This window comes from Ixodes scapularis, unplaced genomic scaffold, assembly GCF_016920785.2.
Source record: "Ixodes scapularis isolate PalLabHiFi unplaced genomic scaffold, ASM1692078v2 PGA_scaffold7__128_contigs__length_106722199, whole genome shotgun sequence".
NCBI lineage: Eukaryota > Metazoa > Arthropoda > Arachnida > Ixodida > Ixodidae > Ixodes > Ixodes scapularis.
The window spans coordinates 7,949,746-7,968,531 of NW_024609882.1; the positions used below are offsets into that span (position 1 = coordinate 7,949,746).

The following is an 18,786-nucleotide window of genomic DNA, read 5'->3' on the forward strand; positions in this document are numbered from 1 at the left end:
TCTGACTATGGCATATTCCAAATGCGCGTATAAATGCATGTCATTTATAGGTAGTCAGTGACGTCATAGTGTCACGTGACGACTGTCACGTTGATGACGTCACGTGAACACCGTAGAATAATGTAGAGGTACGCCTTCATTTTATCGAGGCTATATCCCACGCACAGACACGAAAGCGCTAAGCCCTTTAATGTAGGCATTTCAAAAACGTCCGCGTGAAGGAATTACGACAACGAAGGCCTGCCAATTCGTGGGTGTAAAATCTAGATCCAAAAACTAACTTAAAAAAAAGATTTTTTTTAAATATATATTACGATTTATTTTTTCGGCGCAGTTCGTTTTGACTTAGCCTGTACGTTCTCCGACCTTGTTGTACCGAAGGAACATTCATTAACCCCTGAAATGGAGACCGCAGACTGGCATTTCTTTTTGTACCGTATATAACGATGACAACACCACTGAGCTCACTTACTCGTTGCGCTCTCTCAGACGGGCAGACCGCACCACCGAAGCGCGACAAGCAGAAGTGCCCTTTAGTTCCCGGGCATCATCGAAACATCGCTTTATTAAATAAAGATATATATATATATATAAACGAGTTTGTTGGATTCGCCTTTCCCTGATGCAGCCGCAATCAAGCCGTGAATGGTGGCATCCAGGTTCGTAGAAGGCACCGCCTCCGAAGCCTGAATGCGCGTTTCACCAACGGTTTTTTTTTTTTCCTCTCCTTCGCTCTTTCTTATATAACTTTTTTTTTCTACGGACACCCCCCTCGTCTTTTCGACATTAATGTGGCCGTGGATAGATGTAGGAACTGTCCGTCATAATCGAGCAATTTGGCGGGAGAAAAAAAAAAAAAGGCCCTGACGAAGCCATCAAAGGCGCCGGCACAAGCCCGCTGCTCTCTCTCCCTCTCGAGTTCGGCAAGCAGCTGGGGTGGCTCCTCGAAGAGGCCAATACAACCTACAAAACAAGGCCTGCGTGTAACGTCATCGTTAGTGGCCCCACGACCCGCCGCAAGCGGCCAACACGCTAAAGCACGACAAGAGTACCAGGACGCAAAGCGTCAGAGACGCGTCCGCCTTGGCGACGCCGCGTTCTGGCGTTGCGCTCCTAAGGAGATGCTGCTCCACGCGATGGCGGCGTGGGTCCACTAGTTATGACGCGTCGGGCAAAAAATGGCGCCGGCCTTGTCTTCCATACGCCATTGGAAGAAAGAGGCGCGGCGGAGGACGCTCCGCTTCGGAGATCCAGTACAATGCAACCTCATGTGTGCGCGCCAGTTGGTAGAATCGCCGCTTCTTGCCGTTAACGGCGTTTTATGACCGCGCGTTCCGTGTCAAAAGAGAGGGTCTCGAACAAAGCAAGTGCATTATGTTTTTTCGTTGTGTTTTTTTTCCTTCTTCGCGGGTTCTGAAAAGTGCCTCGTGATTGTTGGGAATTCAGACAGGTTTCGTTGCCTTTTCATTAGAAATAAAGCGGAATTAATTGCCATTATATCAAAAGTCGTTGCCGCTTCTCTATTTTCTTTTTTTTTTTTAATTTGCGAAGGGTTACCTTTTTTTTTTTTTTTTTTCATAACACCATCCCAAACTTAGCGGGAAAAAGAGAAACAGAAAAATACGTCGAAATTTGCTGTATTCGTAAAAAAAAAAAAAAAAAAAAAGACGATTTAGACGTTGCAGGGTTAAGACATACATGGCCATAAAGATGGCATTCCATAAATTACCTAGCCAGTTATAAAGTGTAGTTCTAAGCCAAACAATAAATAAATCTGAAGTTTTCAACAACGTCATTTTTTTTTATTTCAGAAGCCGCAAAAAAAAAAAAAAGAAAAAGAAAAAAACTTTCCGTGTCAAGCTAGTAGCTTCTTCCCCCCCCCCCCCCCCCCTTCACTCAAAAAAACTTATTATTTCCTTTTAAATAAATCTTCTGGAAGCCTCAGTACTATTAAATTTCAGGATACTTTGCGTCGAATTTACCTTAATCAGACAAAGTCCAACTACTACCGTTCTTCTGCCAACCAGAAACTAAAGGATGTTGCAAATTTTCTGGAATTACTGTCTCCGGTTAGCTCTAAGGTAGGAAGCAAAGTTTTCTTGTCAATACGTTAGGCACTGGGAAACATAACGCCACAAATTAAAAAAAAGCGCGGTCGTAACATAAGAAAAAGAGCAAGAAAACGGGCGAGCTGGTTGATCTAACACATATTTGAAACAATCCGGAGACAACGGACGACAAACGAGACAAACACGGTTAATTCTGTCAATAAAGTGTAGTATCTACGTTTGAGATGTTTTATGTTTGTCCCCTTCTTAGTCAATCGTCTCCGGTTTTCAAATATGTCGCAACGTCATGATTTCGACCGCAATTGCCTTTTAGATGCAGGTAATTAATATAGTGGACATCCTTCGTGTCACAAATGTAAATCTGTACGTAAAAAAAAAAAAAAAAACGAGGGATTTTTTTGGGGTAATTATGCTAGGCTGCTCTCGAGTGCCTGATCCAGTTACACACACACGACGTTGCCGCAACATGTAATTATGAATTTGTAATCATATAAGACCGTAAAGTAGTATAGTCTACTCAATTACGCCGGTGTCACAAAGCTGGTGAGACCAATCCCAAGGTCAGGAAAGCAAAGGTACCTCACCTCAGGCCAGCGTTTGCGTGTTTCCCGCGAAGACAGCTCAAGACGAAAACAGCGAGACCGGATGTAAGTGGGTGGCGTGATCTGAATCTGGTGGAAAAATGATTCCGAGTCACAACATCCATCAAGTCAAAACATCCATTCGTGGATGTTCTGTCTCGATGGATCTATTGATCCGTTGGACGTCTCGACTCGGATGGATGTTCTGACACTATGGATGTTCTGACTCTGCTATCACAAGACCTTTTGATTTGTTGAATGGTTTGTTTATATTTTTTTTTTTGTTGTGTGTGAAAAGCCGGCCGTTTTGAAAGAAATACAATGTGAACGTCACAAAGATCATGTGCGTTCGAAAGCCAGAACGTCTTGTTATTGTTGCGCTTAAACAATCTCGTTTTCGACTTGACGTTACCTTGATACCACACCCGAGCACTCAAAAGTCTGCGGTTAAACTGGTGGTACGGGTGGTTCTACAGCGGGACCTTAGCCCATCTTCAAAAGCGGCGAGCTACCCTTCCACTTACTCCAATTCGCCAGAGCTAACAACCCAAGATATTCCACGCTTATATCGCGCAGCAATGATTGGCGCAGCACCAAGTCCATCTCCCAGACCACCGGCGCGGGATGTGAACAAAGACGGTGACCATGTTGGTTTTCGTTGAAGAGGCCGCTACATCCTAGAGTTGCCTCGAAGCCGCCCCGGTTTCTTCCCGTGCTATCGCCAGACGAAACCTCTTGCTGGAACACACCAGACCCCTCGAGCGCAAGACGTCCAGATAGCCTCTTGAAACCACGTGGACGCCTCGGCAAGATCTGAGCGGCCGTGCCCGGGGCCAGTCCGCGTCTCAATGAGTGCTCCACTCGAAGAGACCGCAGTCCTGAATAGAGGGCGGCCGTTTCAGGTCTCTTGAGTGGCCTCCCCTCCATTAGCAACAGGCATGCGTCGTCCCCCACCAGGCCGTGCGGTCTCGCAGTGTGTCTTGGCGAAGGAGTATGCGGCAGGCCCGCGTGACGGGCCTTTCAGTGCAGTTGTCGGATGCGCTTTTATCGGCGCGTTCGTGTGGTCCTCTCTGCCGTGAGCACTCCCTCCCCTACCCACAACGCGTGCTGGAGGCTGCATGCGGTGTGCGCCTGTTTGGTTCCTTGAGTGCCTGGGCCTTTTCCTTTAAAAAGCTTTTAGCAGCAAATCGAGCAACTGCATCGCGTAACTTCGAGGTCTCTTTGCGTTCCTTACTTCCTTGATAACTTAGAATCATTCATCTGGCTGGGATAGAGGACCGATCAATAGATTTAGCGAGTGGCCCAGATGATCGAAGCTGCGGCAGGGCAAAATAAAGAATAAAAAATACCGCACGTACTAGGAGCGGCGCAATCTCGCTGCTTCTCGCACAGGCAGCTCTAATAAGCAGTTCTTCGGGTATGTTCCGGTGAATATTCGGAATACCGAATATCCGGATGTTCGCGGGAGATGTGAATTCTCTGCACAGAAACAATTGCTCTGCATAATTCAGGTTGAAAACGATAAAGACATACTAGGTCTGAAGGACAAGAACGATGAACGCGTGCGCATTAGGCCTGCATAGAATAAAGGCGAAACTGAATAGAACCAGTACAAAATGGTACAGATTTGCACATAACTTCGATGGGACAAGATAATGCGCACTTCCTAGTTCATTTCCCCCTTTAAAAACCCATACGATTGATCGTATCCAAACACATTAATTAAAAAAAAAAGTCCAATCGCTTTTTTGCGTCTGTCTTTGCTTTGTCGGCGACTCGGTTTAAGCAAATGTGCGTTGTCGTCATGGCATGTATGTATCTTCCGTTGTTAGTATGCTGCCTGAAGCGCATTTCCAACGGGTGTCTAAACTCAGAAGTGGTTGCTCGAGTTTCGTATGATGACGTCATGAGAGTGTCAGACTTGCTCGTCGCGATCTTGGCGGTGATACAGCAGCAGACGCGGAAGCGGCAGTCGCCTGGTCCGCTGCAGCTCGCTCGATCTGCAGCCAGACAGTCGGTGGAAACCAAAGCAGACAAGATTTGAGACGCCGTGACGACAGCGGCCCTTGCGTCCGCTCACTTTTCTTTATCCAACCGCCAGGAACGCGACATTCGGCAGCATGGACTCCTATGACGTCACTTATTGCCACTTCGGGATAACTATCAATAAAGATGAGCGGGATAAAATGCTAAACACACTAATCGAAGGACGGGTCTTAAGCCGGGACCACACTGCTTATGCCATCATACAAAAGACAGTCTGCAAACAGATTCGAACGCGAGTCACCGCGAGATCCGTGCTTCGAATGCCGCATGGCCATGAGTTCGAGGATAAAGATTAGCACGCGGCATTCGAACCGCGGATATTGCGGTGACTTGTGTTTGCATACTTTTGTCTACATGATGTATGAGCAGTGTGACTCCTGCTTTAGGCACCGTAGTTGTTAGTTAGGCTGCGCTGGGCATAGTATTGACGCTGCCCTTTCACCACGCCATCTTTCACTGCCTAGTGATTGCGAAAGTTAGCAGATGGACTCGGATTAGTCACCTTCCGGGCCTTTTCGTCTCCTTTCTCGAGGTGCTTCATCAACCGATACCACGACAGAGTCCGGCCATGTGCGCTGGCGAAAGCAGAGCGGTCGGTTCGTGGGAAGAACTTCCCGATGGTCGCTAAAGAATGACCGCGTTGACAGACCACGCCGCCCGACTCCGGTTTCCCGGAAGACCGGACGGTGAAGCTCCTGGGACCAGAACTGAGTGCGAACTCTGCCTTCCTGGCAGTCCTCTCACTCGGATCCATGTCACCTCTGCTCGTAGTTGTTGTCGTTGCATTTCCGTCGAAATTTTACTTTCTACTTCACTTTCCTGGGGCCTTTTGCTCGAGGAATGCTTCTCCCAAGAGCATTTTTTGAACCTTCTTGCGTCATAGGATTATGATAGTCTTAGGTAATAGATTAATAATCAAGAAAGACGCACTGTAAGCCCCCCTGTATCAGATGTCCCACTACGGCTAATAACTTGCGCGTGCGATGTAGTTGTAGATTAAGGGGTATTCATACGAGGGAGAAATCCCGGGCATTTCTCCCCGGCACGCGCATCCCACGACGAAAACGTCAGGCTTTGCGATGTGCAAAAGCCTCGCATTTTCATCTCGTGATGCGCGCGTGCCGGGGAAAAATCCCCGGGATTTCTCCCTCGTGTGAATACCCCTTTAAGAGATTTAATTTCATTTGAGGTATTTACACAATAGCGCAATAGCGTGAGTGAGGGCGAAGCTGTAAATGCCGAAATATTTCAAACGCTAAAGGCACTAAAATAAAAGTATGGCATATTTCTGTCATCAGATCTTTCTGCACGCGACTACGAACGCTCTATTTTTATACGAGTGTGTGAACAAAGCATGTAAATAACTCGATTTATTTGCCGACATCCAAATCCCGAGACGTCACTTGTCAGTGTTTCTCGCTTTCTTGGATTTCTCACTTCCTCTGTGAGAACCAACGTTATGAACTAACCAAAATTCAATCGTGCTCAATCGAAAAAAAAAAAAAAGAAAAACAGAAAAAAAAAACAAAAAAAAAAAACAACAAGGAAGTAAGCGTAGTTAGCACACGGTGTGCGGAAAGCCACTGATCGGTTTGCATCAGTTCTGGTCGCCTGGTAGAAGATTACAAGTCTGATTCTTTCAAAAAAATTATAGTTTTTGAAAGCATTTTATTTAGATTTTAATTTATAATTGAAAATATTTCAATTTATGTTTTGCAACAAAAATTGCGAAATTCCTAACGTCCATTAAGTAATCTATAACTGCTCAAAATGAAGATTCATAAAAGCTTAATTGTTTTTGTATTGCTTTCGTGTCAACTCTCATGATCACCTCAATTCCTCGAGGCCTCTCCAGGGCAAGCGCCTTGAGTTTGAACAAGTTTAAAAATGACTAAAAATTCGCATTTCAACACAGAAAGTCGCGAAAACCTCCACGGAGCTTTTTCCAGAATATCGTAAAGGCACCGTTGAAAAAGAATCAGGTTCAACAGCAGAGAACTTGTGCACGTAGCCCTTCTCTCTGCATTGTGAAAACGGCGCACCAAATGTTGCCCCGGAAGCTACGCGCTCAGACGCGTCAACGCATGTGTCGTTAACAAAGGTTGAGACAAATTGAGGGACAAGAAGGCCACCCGTTGCAGAGCTAAAAAGGGCGCGCACGTCTCAAGGTTCCCGCGTAGTGAAAAATGGCGCGTCGAGACTTCAAAAAAAAAAAAAAGTATTTGGAGATAAATGCAGTATTTTAAAACAAAATAAAAGAACAGTGCCTTTCTTGAGGGTTCAAAGACCTCGCAGATTTGTCAGTCAAAGGAAAGCAGAAAGATTGAATCTGAAATAATCCACGCGTTGCTCTTCCTCAAAGATTTAATAATTAAAAGCGAGTAAACTTGTGGTGGATTCTGTCGTCCGGTAATGGGATCATTTGACGTAGTCCCAATATTCTTTTAGCTTTTAATTGATGCTATTTTTTATAGTTTCAAAATGCGGATTGTTTTGCACCTTAAAATACCAATTAAAATTGGTTCACCATCGTCCCCTTTACAGAACCGGGCCTCTACAGTATGACATAGAGCTCTTCAAATTGCTGACTAGTGGTGAACTCAAAATAAAACCTATTTCTGATGGGCATTGGCAATTTTTAAGGAATATTTCCTCGAAAATGCAATTCTAGGGTCAAAGAAGACTGCTTCTTTAGATGTCCGAAACTGCTGAAGATTGCAGATCGTGACTGTGCAATTGACCCGCCGTGATTATCGATCTGACCAAGGACGTACATCCCCCTAACTTCTTACCTTACCTTCATGCTTTTAGTAAAACTTTCATTGCTTTATGATTTGCTCTTCTTCGTGTAACGTATTTTGCTCTCGCAAAAATTTTTTTTTCGGTGCTTCTGCGACATTTTATCTCTATACCTCAGTGTATACTCGTTCCTGAACTAGATGCTAAGCATTAGGAAGGCGTCAGAGACGAGGAATGTTCAACCTGTCTTGTTCCGCACCATTTGACAGGTTTAGAGGGTCCATAGTTCTAAGATCGACATCAGCTATCTCCCCTCACGCACAGACTCGCACACTTTTTTGTTATTTAATCGAGACGGCATGTTGATACCGCCGCAGCAACACCATCATCAAAATATACAGCTAACCAAACGTAAAAAAAAAGGCATTAGGGAAAGGAAATTTGTTTTCTTTTTGGACGCGTTAAATAGCAAGTTTTAACCCCTCATAAGGCGCTACATAAACTAGTTGGTTCATAACTACCGATGGGGCAAGTTTGAACAACTACGAGCATAAACACGTACGCGTCAAGATCGGACACATGTAAAGATGTGTCCGATCTTAACGCGATGTACGGGTCCATGTAAAGGCCCGTGCACACTCTTGCAACCGAGTACGACCAAGAGAGACGAGACTTCTTAAAACCTCCTAAAACTGGCACGCTGGCGCCATCTATGCAGTGACCCTGCAACTGCATTTCACAAGAGCGAAGGTTTTGCGGGATTTCCGAGGTCACATGTGCGTAATACCTATAAGAAAGGTTCGTTTATAAAGTTGACAAAAGTTTTTCGAGCCAAGAAAGAAAGGATAATGCGGGAGAGGAATTGAAAATATGCCGGATCGCCACGTTTACACTGCTACCCTATAGATGGCGCCAGTGTGTCCTCTCGTTGTAAGAGGTTTCAAGGAACCCAGTTTCAAGAGGTCGCAAGAGTGTGAACGGGCCTTTAACCTTGCGCTACTCGTTTATATTTCTTTAAGCAGGCCCCATCAATGTGCTAGCCCTCCCATTGCCCCAAACTAAGTGGAAGTCTACGGGTGCCAATTAGCTCCCCAACCGCTTTGTCCTTCTTCTACCCAGTTTCCGTCCTCAATTTCCTTGGGACGAGAAACACCGGCGCTTCCCCCGTCACCAGCAAGCTATTTCCAGAACCCCCCCGAACCCACGGCAAAACGATCGGGCACGGCATTTCGAACGGCCGGGCGCGGGACACGGGACTCCAGAGACAAAGTTACCGCCCTGAGTAAACCGAAACGTACCGGGGAACGCACGCTTCTCTTTGCTTAGAGGCGGCGGTGGCAGCCCCCCACCAAGAGGGCGCTTCCTGTCCCCCCCAAAAAAACACACGATATTATGCATGCCACGATAGGATTCCGCACGCAGCAGCGAGGATAAGTAATGGACGGACCGCCGAGTGAAGTTGCCCCACACAGGGCCGTGTTTGAGCGGAAGCCTTGCTGGTCTCCGGGATCCGCCCGCGGTGTTGATGGTGGCGCGTTTTCGATGAAACGCCCTTGGGCCACACGGAGAGCCCAAGGGGACACGCCCGCGTAGCCCAACGCCCCTGGGGCACGCCACCAAGCTGGCACTTTTACGCTGTACACCGTTCTAGCCGTGCTCGCGCACTAAGTATGCAGCGTTTAGAAAAAAGAAAAACAACGCAAGAACAATCTGGACGACGCAATCCGGTGGTAGTCTCCGTCCGTGTCAGATGAGGGGCGGTGTAGGTGGGCATGGTACACGTAAGGCTCGTGCAAACATTTCCGTTTCAGTATGACCAACTGCGTCACGATTCTTGTAAGTGCTGAGGACGAGATGTTTGTTATGGCAATCGAGGATCGCGCAACGCGCGGTGAGGGAACGCAAGGTGTCGTAACGCGGTCATACTCAAAGGCAAATGTCTAAAATTAGCCTCGAGTATTCAAGCGTAAGCCATGTGCAATTTGGTGTCCCTGTCTTTGAGGAAATTAGACAGGCATGAAGGACTGTAGTGACCGTATTACACAGTGCAACCGAATGTTTATCCAAATCTTAAACATTCTCGACACCGCGTCTTCACTTCGACAAAAAGTTCGAACTTAAGTTGAAACCTCGCGCATCTCTATTTCTAGAACACCGGAAGCGAACTCAAGGATAGTCAACCTGTTTTACCTCCCACTTTCGAGTCTCGAACCGTAAAGCTGGTGTCCCAACTGTAACCTAATGAACTGCAGAACGCGCATGCTGTCGACGGCATAAAAGAAATAGTTCAAAGTCGTGCTTGGATCGCGTCACGCGTAATCCTCTATTTTCTTTTCTGTTTTTATTTCTTTTTCTCCAGTACTATTTCTTTTTGACCTACAGGAAACCGAAAGCCTGGTTCAGACATTTGCGTTTGAGTGCGTTGGACTGCGTTGCGTCGAGAACCGAAAACGAGTCACCGGCACATCTGTGCTTTGTATGAAGCGCGGAATCCAATTCAAGGAATCATCTTGGCACGCGATATAAGCAGCAGGGATGTCCGGGACGCAACTGTCTGAACCAGGCTTAAGACGTCACAGGGATTGAACCATTTGTGAAGCTCGCAGCCAAGCATACATCACGGGCTTCGAATAGCTAGAGCAAGGTTTAGTCGAAGCAAAGCTTTCCTGTCCCGAACCCCCCCCCCCCCCCCCCTCCTCTTTTTTTTTTTTTATTCTTTCACAGTCGCAACTGCGAGAACGCCGTGGGCCGGCACTGCCTCCTCCGACGCACGAAGTGGAAAAAGCGTCCGACACGCGAAAGGCCCCTTTTTCTTCTTCTCCGGGTTGCATCGCTGAGCGTGGCTGCTCAGCGAGGCGTCGTTGTTCGAGTGCATCGTAAAAGCGGGCCTACGCCTCCACCGGAACGACGCCGAGGTCACGCACCGCCGAGGAAGTCGGTGCATTAGCACTGGGCAGCAGTGTGCCTAGATTCCCCAGAGTGTTCCCAACTTGTCAATCGAGGCCACATGGTTTATATCGCGTTTGCAAACCACGAGCTGCGAGTGGGAGCCAAAAGCGTCGATGGTACGCAAGCGTCTCCACCTTCCTGCCCGCTGTCCTCCTCGACCCGCGATAACGAAACGTACGCGAACTTGCGAGCAACCTGCTCAAGAAGCGTCCACCATTAAATTTAAAACGCTTCGCGTAGTTGGAGTCGCTCGCTCTCTACAATCTAGGCTCTTTACTGAGCAGCGGCGGCGGCGGCAGCGACGGCGGTGAAGCCGTTCGTTCGGAATGCCCGAGAGGCGAGAACGGCCCTTTCCGAGAACGGTGCTGCTTTCACCGAGTTTCTCACGCTTTGCAGTTTAAGTTTAGTGCCCCGAGTCATCAACACGGAGCCCCCCCGGAAAGCTCGACGGGATGTAGGCAATTCTTGCGGAGTTATGATGGGAAACAGACCAATGCAACTCTACATTCTGTATTCCGTTTTGATTTTACGACGGGCCCCAGTGATACCCGCGCGAAGTAAGGAAACCTTTTTTAAACGGCGTTCGTATTCGATAAACGACGTTTCTCTAAATTCAGGCTCTGCTTTCTCTAAATAGAGCTTCGATAAAACGTGGCCGTTCTCTAAAAACGTGTTGCGATGAAATGGCGTTCGATCAGCCTTTTCTTCTTTAAAGATTTTAACATCCAAAATTGAATTTACAAAAAGAAAGCCTCGCCTATTCTCCTATGAGCGTTAACCTGTTAATAACTAAGTGGTATTTTTTTTTTTAACATCTGTTACATAATTGATGAGCCTGTATGGCTTCTCTGCATTATGATCGGCAACCGTCAAACTTCCGTAACATAATAATCAAGTGTCACAATTACGATTTGGCTTTCTTCTGGCGCACAGGAAAGAGCATCACCGAAGTGGCGCGAAACTTCTATTACACTGTCAAGACCTTCGAACTTCGTAAAGAAAAAAAAAAAGAAAAAGAAAAGGTTATAGAAGTTAATTAACTCAGCATTAATCTAATCTAATCTAAATAAAGATATTAATCTTTATTTTTACACAGCTAATTTTGTGCTATGACGGGCAAGCGATCTTTTCGGCGCCCAGCTGTCACGTACAATTACAATATTTTCTGGCGCCGTCTCAGTCCTTAGAACGCCGCTCCAGGTCTACCAGAACGCGTTGTGCTGGGAAAAATGTTAAACTTATAAAAAAAGATTTCCGACTCTTGATTGTGTGAGACAAGCAGCAACTGCCCTTACAGTGTTTCGCTTAAAAGGGGCGGTGCAACGATAATCGCTTGGAAAGTTTTTCACTTTGCACGAACTTACAGGCACTAGCGCCACTGAGCAAGAAACTTCTTTATTGGGGTGTAATCTCAAGGACAAAAGCGAGCGTCTTCTCTCAATCTCTCCTTCGCAAAACTTGATGACGTAGCTGGAGGGTCGCCCCCAAATGACGACATTTGAATGCGGCTCATAGACTGAGCCCGAGCATCGCATAAGCACTCGATTTGGGCGTGCGATAATCGATAGCTCGAGAAGCATTCGGGCAGTGGCCCGTGTTCAATCGCTGCAATAACGACAATAGCCAAACCATAAGAATGTCTGGAACTCAGCGCGTGTCCCGTGCTTTGCCAACACCAGCGCGTGGCTATGATCAACATTGGAGGCATAGAATCGGCTCCAGATCACGTGGCCGCTTCCTCTGGCTGCGAGTTGAGGGGATGAACGCCACTCGTTTTTCTATAGATTTCTATTGCGTGTGCTAAAAACCAATCGTGTGTTGCATAGGTCATTAGCACCAGTGACTCGTTCTGAGCGGTATTTGTGCAAAGTACGAAAATCGTTGCATGGCCCCTTTAACTAATGCGTGTCTCATGTCTAGTATAAGGAAAACGCAGGTATTACAAACTTGGGACGCGAGCAAAGCAGAGAACTGAGAAGAAATTATACGAAAAAGCTCCCTCGGAATCACACGTTGACAAGTTCTTCATTATTCGGGAAGTACCAAGTAGCCGGAACCCTGGAATGCCATGGGGAGAAGTGAAAATGTGAACCCCGATGGAACGGCTCTGAACCTGACATACATTAGACAAATGAAACGAATCAATTTAGGATCTCGCCAGTGTAGCCGAATAAATCGACCAGTGGTTCAACCAAACTTCGACATTCAATGCTTTTATATTCGACAGCCACGTATAGTAGTGCGCAACGGTCTAATCCCATCTACCTACTTGATATGGTATGGGGTACTGTTTTTATTTTTCAGCGTCTTACCATAAGGTTAAACAGTAGGTTAATCAAAATGTAAATTTTACAGTATGTATTTGCAATATACTCGATTTAAAAAAATGACACAGACATCTTAAGCTACACTCGTTACCGGCGGGATACGTAAGAATGTCAGTCTGTCAGTTCTGTGCCCCCCACGTCTTCCTGGCTTTTGCTGAGAACCTTTATGATGCGTGTTATCTTCCACGTTCACTTTAACAATAGAAAATGCGAGTGCAACACGAGGCCATCAAGAGGGACGAGATCATCCCTGTTGACAAGATAATTCTGTGTCAGGGCGCCTCCGGCGATATTTCACGCACTCCGATGTTTCATTCAAAGTAACATGAACTGTACCTTCGCTGAACGTCTTTCAGGACTGAAACACTATCGACAGACTACGGTTCCAACCTTTGACAGTGCACTCGATTGCCTACTCTGTAGACATCGACCCGAATATTCGACGACACGAAACGATTTTGGAACGGATCATCTTCTGATTGACCAACTAAAATTAATTTAAAAAAAACGGGGCAAGTCACATTAATTTGGCACTTTCATTGTTACAAATGAACGGCAGTCTGCAACCAAGCTTGGCGTAATTCTCCTATTCAAATTCGAAGATCGTTAATTCATGCATCTCTGTCGAGGAGGCGGCGGCTGCGTTACGTCACAGCCTAATTAACGACATTGCTCGGTAACAGTCTCCACTGACAACGACGGTCCTGGCGAAGAAGGTTCCCTGCGGTTTCAACACCGCGACCAAGTACGTGCAACATACACTCACCGTGTAATCACGTAGGATGGTCGTGGACGCAGTGACGCTCTCTCACTCCGCGCACACACGCTCAAATCCACAAGCCAGGCGACACCAGACCAGGCGATCTCCACAGATCCTTGTCAGTATCACTCCTCTAATCTTCGACGTCGAACACACACACGAGAAAAAAAAGATCTTCAGCTCAAGCCGAGCCGACTTCCGACGGTAGACACCATCACGTGCGCCTGTTGATTGAAACGTTCAGCGAAGGTCTCGCGCACGGCATCGTCTCTTTCCGAAGTGCGCTGCCTCGGCACGGCGGACCAACTGAAGCCGGCAGCAGCGGGACGTCCTCGCAAAGCCCGCTGAGCGCGGCGCTAGCGCCGCGCATCGGCGCAGGAACTCACTTGGCTGTGACGTCACGTTCCCTCTCTCCCAGCGCGGGTAGGGCTTCCCCGCAGGACAGCGAGTGAATCGGACGGATCATTCAACGTGGGAAAGGGACGGCACGACTTAACGCACGCCTCCTGCAATCAACGTAAGAGGCTGGCGCTTTGTAGCTCGGCTTTTTGGACCCGTTTTCTTTAGGAGGAGGTTTTATGTGTTGTTGTTGTTTCTTCTTTTCATCCCGTTACGCTCGCCTCTTTTTATTCCTGTAGTTTATTTTTTTACTTCCTTTTATGGGTTAACAGGAGGTCTGGGGGGGGGGGGGGGGGGGGGGCGAGTAATGCTGAGTCGGCGGAGAAAAGTTCGGCGAGGTCACAGCGTCCGTTCGGTGTCGCCGTCGTATGTTTTATACATCGACTCGGAACGTGTTGCCTTCTAGGCGAAGGCTCCTAGTAGATTCACTGCCCTCCCTTCGCTGCTCTTCTTTTGCTTTTCCTTTCTTTGCTTTTCCGCTGGTTGGAAAGCAATCCTTAACCGGTGAGGGTGGTCTTCTTCGCTTCGGCAAATGGAATGACCGGCACACACTTTGGGAAGCCGACGCAACTATCCCCTTTTTTTCTTTATCCCTCCGGCCCCTTTCGCTTTCCGAGTCTGCGAATGTGAGGAGGAGAGGCTTTGTGTTCCTCCCATACTTTCAGCAAAGGTGCCTCCACTGACCGAGGCATCCAATTTCCAGCTTGGTCTAGACTCTAAAGAGCGTCGAAATGAAGCGGGCAGTGCGTTTTTAAGCTGTCACGTCGAATTAAAGTTTTCTGGAGAGGCAAGAAAAAAAAAAAGGCCTCTTTTCGTTGCTTCCCTTTCTTGGACTGATGGCAGGTTCCGTCAAGATCTCCAGTGCAGCTAGCGAAGAGCGCTCGTGATATAGTTGGGGATCCGATAACGGCACGCTGTAACGTGGAAAGCACGAGTCTTTAAATATAACCTAATTTGCGCGTGCTTAACGATATTGCAACTGGAAGCGTGGCACAAAACACTGGCACACGCGTGAACTCGTCATTCAACGCGAATAATAAAGCTGAAAACAGAGTTGTACTTCGTAGCGCAGAAACCGTGTCCATGCGATTTCTTAATGGCGTTGTCCTACTTTGCAACCTCGAGTTTCAATAGCAACGACGAAACATTTGTAAACAACGCCACCTCGTCTGTGTAACATTGATTTGTTGGTGTTTTCATTTTTATTTATGTTTGTGGAAGGCATTTGTTTTTCAAACACCGGTACAGCATCTGGCTGCTCCCAGGAAGTGTACTCTTGTATGCGCTTGTAAGTTTTCTGCTTTCACAAAGTACCGCAATAATAATGCTAATAATGAAGTTGTACCTGGTAGTTTTAAAATGGGCTGACCTGAATTATAGTCACTGCCTTAATTTATAAATCCCCCCCCCCCCCCTCTTTCCATGTTCCTTTTCCTCGAAGTCCGTAACAAGATCATCTATCTCAGAAACCAAGCACCTGTTTCCATCTTCATTTCGATGCTAAGAAGGGCTTTAGGGTGCGCATTCCTCTCTAAAGGTGCGCGGACACTAAGGCAGACTGAGCCGCCTCTTTTTCAAAGGGCCGGGCCACTCGGACGAGTCGGGCTGGATGCCAGGTAATACATCGGGCACACACCATACGATCTAGACGTTCCCCACCGATGATCTTACAATGGAGATCGCAAATCAAGAGCAGCAAATAAACAAACCAAAAAATGCCTGCCCGCATTCCTAGCGCAGCACTATTTTCCCTACATTGTAGAGTTTTACGAGGACGCGGAGTAAAACACTGCCTCTTTGCTCTTCTTCCGTGCGCGAAAAAGTGCGAAAGCAGGACAGTCTTCCTCCGTGCAACACGGCTAACGCGAATGTAAAATAAATAAACACATATATATATCACGAAAAAGAAAAGCCAACGCACGTTGCAGTTGGTCGAAGGAGGCAAGCCAAGGAGAGCGGGGCCCTCTTAGGTGGCTTTCTTCGCCGTCTTTTCGGAGCCTCCCCCTCGCCATGGGCGTCCGCTCTTTGAAGCCCACTCGGCGGGAAGGCCGAGTTTATAAGAAGCCCTCGCAGAAAAGTCCATTACGACCACTCGGATTTCGTCGTCACGAAAAGAATAAGGCGCAAGTAGCAGCAGCGCAAGCAAGCAGGCAGAGGCATCCTAAAAAAAAGAATAAGTGAAAAGAACCCAGCCACCCTCGTCCTTCCCAAGTTCCATTAACTTGTCGTCCGTCGTCGCCCTCTTCTTTCACCAAGAAGAGAGAGAGACGAAGAGCGGCGCTGTTTACGCTCTTGTTGTCTTTGCCTTCCATTTGCCTGTTGCCAGCAGAGGCCCCATTTCCGTGGCCCGGTTGAGCCGCATTCGGCGTAATGGACGCAGGAGCGTCCGCCGCTCCGAGCGCCCGCCCTCACCGCCGCCACCTCGCCGCAGCGGCCCCCATATTGCTTTCGCCCCGTGTGTGTGCGCGCCGGTCGCGATGCGATGGACGGGCTCGTCGAGATGGGATTAAAAGGAGCGCCCGGCAGCAGACACCGCTTCATTGGCCTAAGTGCAGCGCCGCCGGAACGGGCGGCCGCATTATGGCCCGGCCGCAGACCCTGGCCCGACCCTCCTCCTCTTCCGGGCACGGCGGGGGCGCCGACGCTGCCTAATGTGGACCTTTTTCGGCGCGCCCACACTACCGACACCGGTGGCTACCGGCCGCGGACGCGCCGCTTTCCGAAGCGGCGTCGTACGGGTCGGTTCACGTGCCGACGAAATGCAGAGGCATCCTGTTGCTCGAGGCGCAGGTGTAATAATGACGTCGACGGACTCTACGAAGGCTTCATCTTGTCGAGAAAAAATAGACCGCGTTTCCGCGCATTTCGCACCTTCGGTTCGCTTTGTCTGGTTGTCAGTATTAACGCGGAACTGCGGCGCACGAAGTGCGGGGTTCCGATTAGGGGAGCAGGGTGAGAGTCGAAACACGGGTCGCTTCCTGCATCGCCTTTTCCATCGAGCTAAAAGCTCGCACCTTCCTTTTTTTCTTTCTTTAATCAACTGAGGTTTGTTTTTTTATTTGTCTGGATTATTTCGCACCGAAAGTTTCTTCGATGGCGGGGAACAACGCATTAACTGCATTGGGAGGTACACGCGTGGCAACTCTGCTAAATAAGATGAATTCACTCTATTACAAGCCATCAAATTTTGATTTAGAATGAACACATGTTCAGAGTTGCATTTCTACACCATTCAACCCCACTCACCCCAGAGACCCCAAAAAGTATGTAAAGAAGATTTTGCTTTTCTTAATGAATTTAAGTGTTTTCACAGTCGAGAGCACGTCGTCCCCATCACCTTTCTTTTGCCTCGGTATTTCTAGATTTTGACATCAAATAATTTCGTCTGAAGAAGGGTTCGTCATTAGGTTCCCTCCATTCTTCTCTCTCTCTCTCTCTTTGTCTCTCCTGACTTGTTTCATCATCATACACAAAAATAAACACAATACACATTCCCCAACAAAAGCGCTCGGGCATCAAGACAGACAGGGAGCCAAATAGCGTCCCTGAGACGGCAGCTTCCCCACGTTGCCAGGCAGCGACGCTCATTCCAGCCCCATTGACCGAAATGGTTTTCCTTGCTGACGTTTGGGGACTGGACGCAATGAGCATTCCGAGCATAGCACCAGCAGCGCCACCACGTCCGAACGCGCCAACCTCTGGAAACAAATAACCCACGGCTGGAGCGCATTCCGCAGCACGGACTCGACGACACCCAAGGAACGGTGAATTGAAGCGAGTCGCCAGGGGAGCTGCACTAATGGCCGGACACCCCGCATCGTCCGAGCCGCGATGTGAGCGAGAGAAAACACAGCACTCTCAGCGTTGGTCTCGGCAACGTCTCTGCGACGCCACACCGAACCCGACAGGGCTATCGTACGCTCAGTTGTGCACTTACTCAACGCAGACTGGAAATTCCATCGAAAATCAAGAAGCCTATTTTCTTCTTCCCCTTAGAGTCACCGACCAGCGAATCTGTATGAAGGGTTGTCCAACAGTACGCTGCAAAGTCCGTGAACGGCAAGAAGACAAAAGAAAAATGCACATTGTTTTTTTGTTGTTTTTTTTTAATTGCGAGCATTGCGGGACACGCACATGTTTTCAGTGAGGACATCAACCCCGCAGAGAGTATGGGTTCCCTTCTCGCCTCCTCGTTCTCATCTTTCTCCCCACTTCTTGTTTTCGGGAGGCTGGGGACTGACAAGAGCAGCGGAGGCCTTGACGACATCCAGCGGCGCGTGTGAGGGGCTCTCCGGAACCACGTGATGAGCACGTTCCAAGCCTTTGTTCAGGAACAAAAGCAGAAAGTAACTTTTCTCCAGAAAAAAAAAAAAGCATCCCAAAGCGGATCGGAACTGGAGGAACAGCTCCACTCCCGGTACATAAAATGCTATAATTCCAGAAAATGTGCTGTTTGGACAGCCCTTAAAAAAAAAAAAAAAATCACAGAATCACAACGCAATCACTGCTGGTATGTAATTTGTTTCGTGGTTGTTCAGACTGCTAGAAGTTGGTCTGACGTCTCCGATGAAGCTAAATATCCAATGTTATCTGTTTGCATACTGGGTTGGCTATTCCGGAATTACGTCGCCCCAGCGCCCAACACGACTGCGCCACTGACAGAACTTCGCTTTGTACGACGGTTGCCACGAAATGGGATCCCCATCTTACAGAAGGCTGTACACTGCACTTTGGTATTGATGGCGACGGAGCCTCTTCTTACGAGTGCCACCATGCCCACGACAGCCATATCTCCGGCAGTAAGTAGGTGGGTCACAAGGACCTGAGTTCATGAGCAGTAACTGTGTCGTGTACGCAAACTCCTGCCGAGTCATTTTGATATGTTTGGAATCCTTCAGCCGGTTAGATAGGACAGT

General features: G+C 47.9%; 1 protein-coding gene across 1 annotated transcript in view; it reads right to left on the minus strand.

Moving 5' to 3' along the window:
• Positions 1-13,855, minus strand: part of LOC8040182 (LIM domain only protein 3) — a 55,765-nt gene extending 41,910 nt beyond the window's left edge. Inside the window, exon 1 of the mRNA XM_029984855.4 lies at positions 13,478-13,855. The gene's annotated coding sequence lies outside the window, so the exon portion shown is untranslated. The remainder of the gene's footprint in view (positions 1-13,477) is intronic.
• Positions 13,856-18,786: the final 4,931 nt, after the last annotated feature.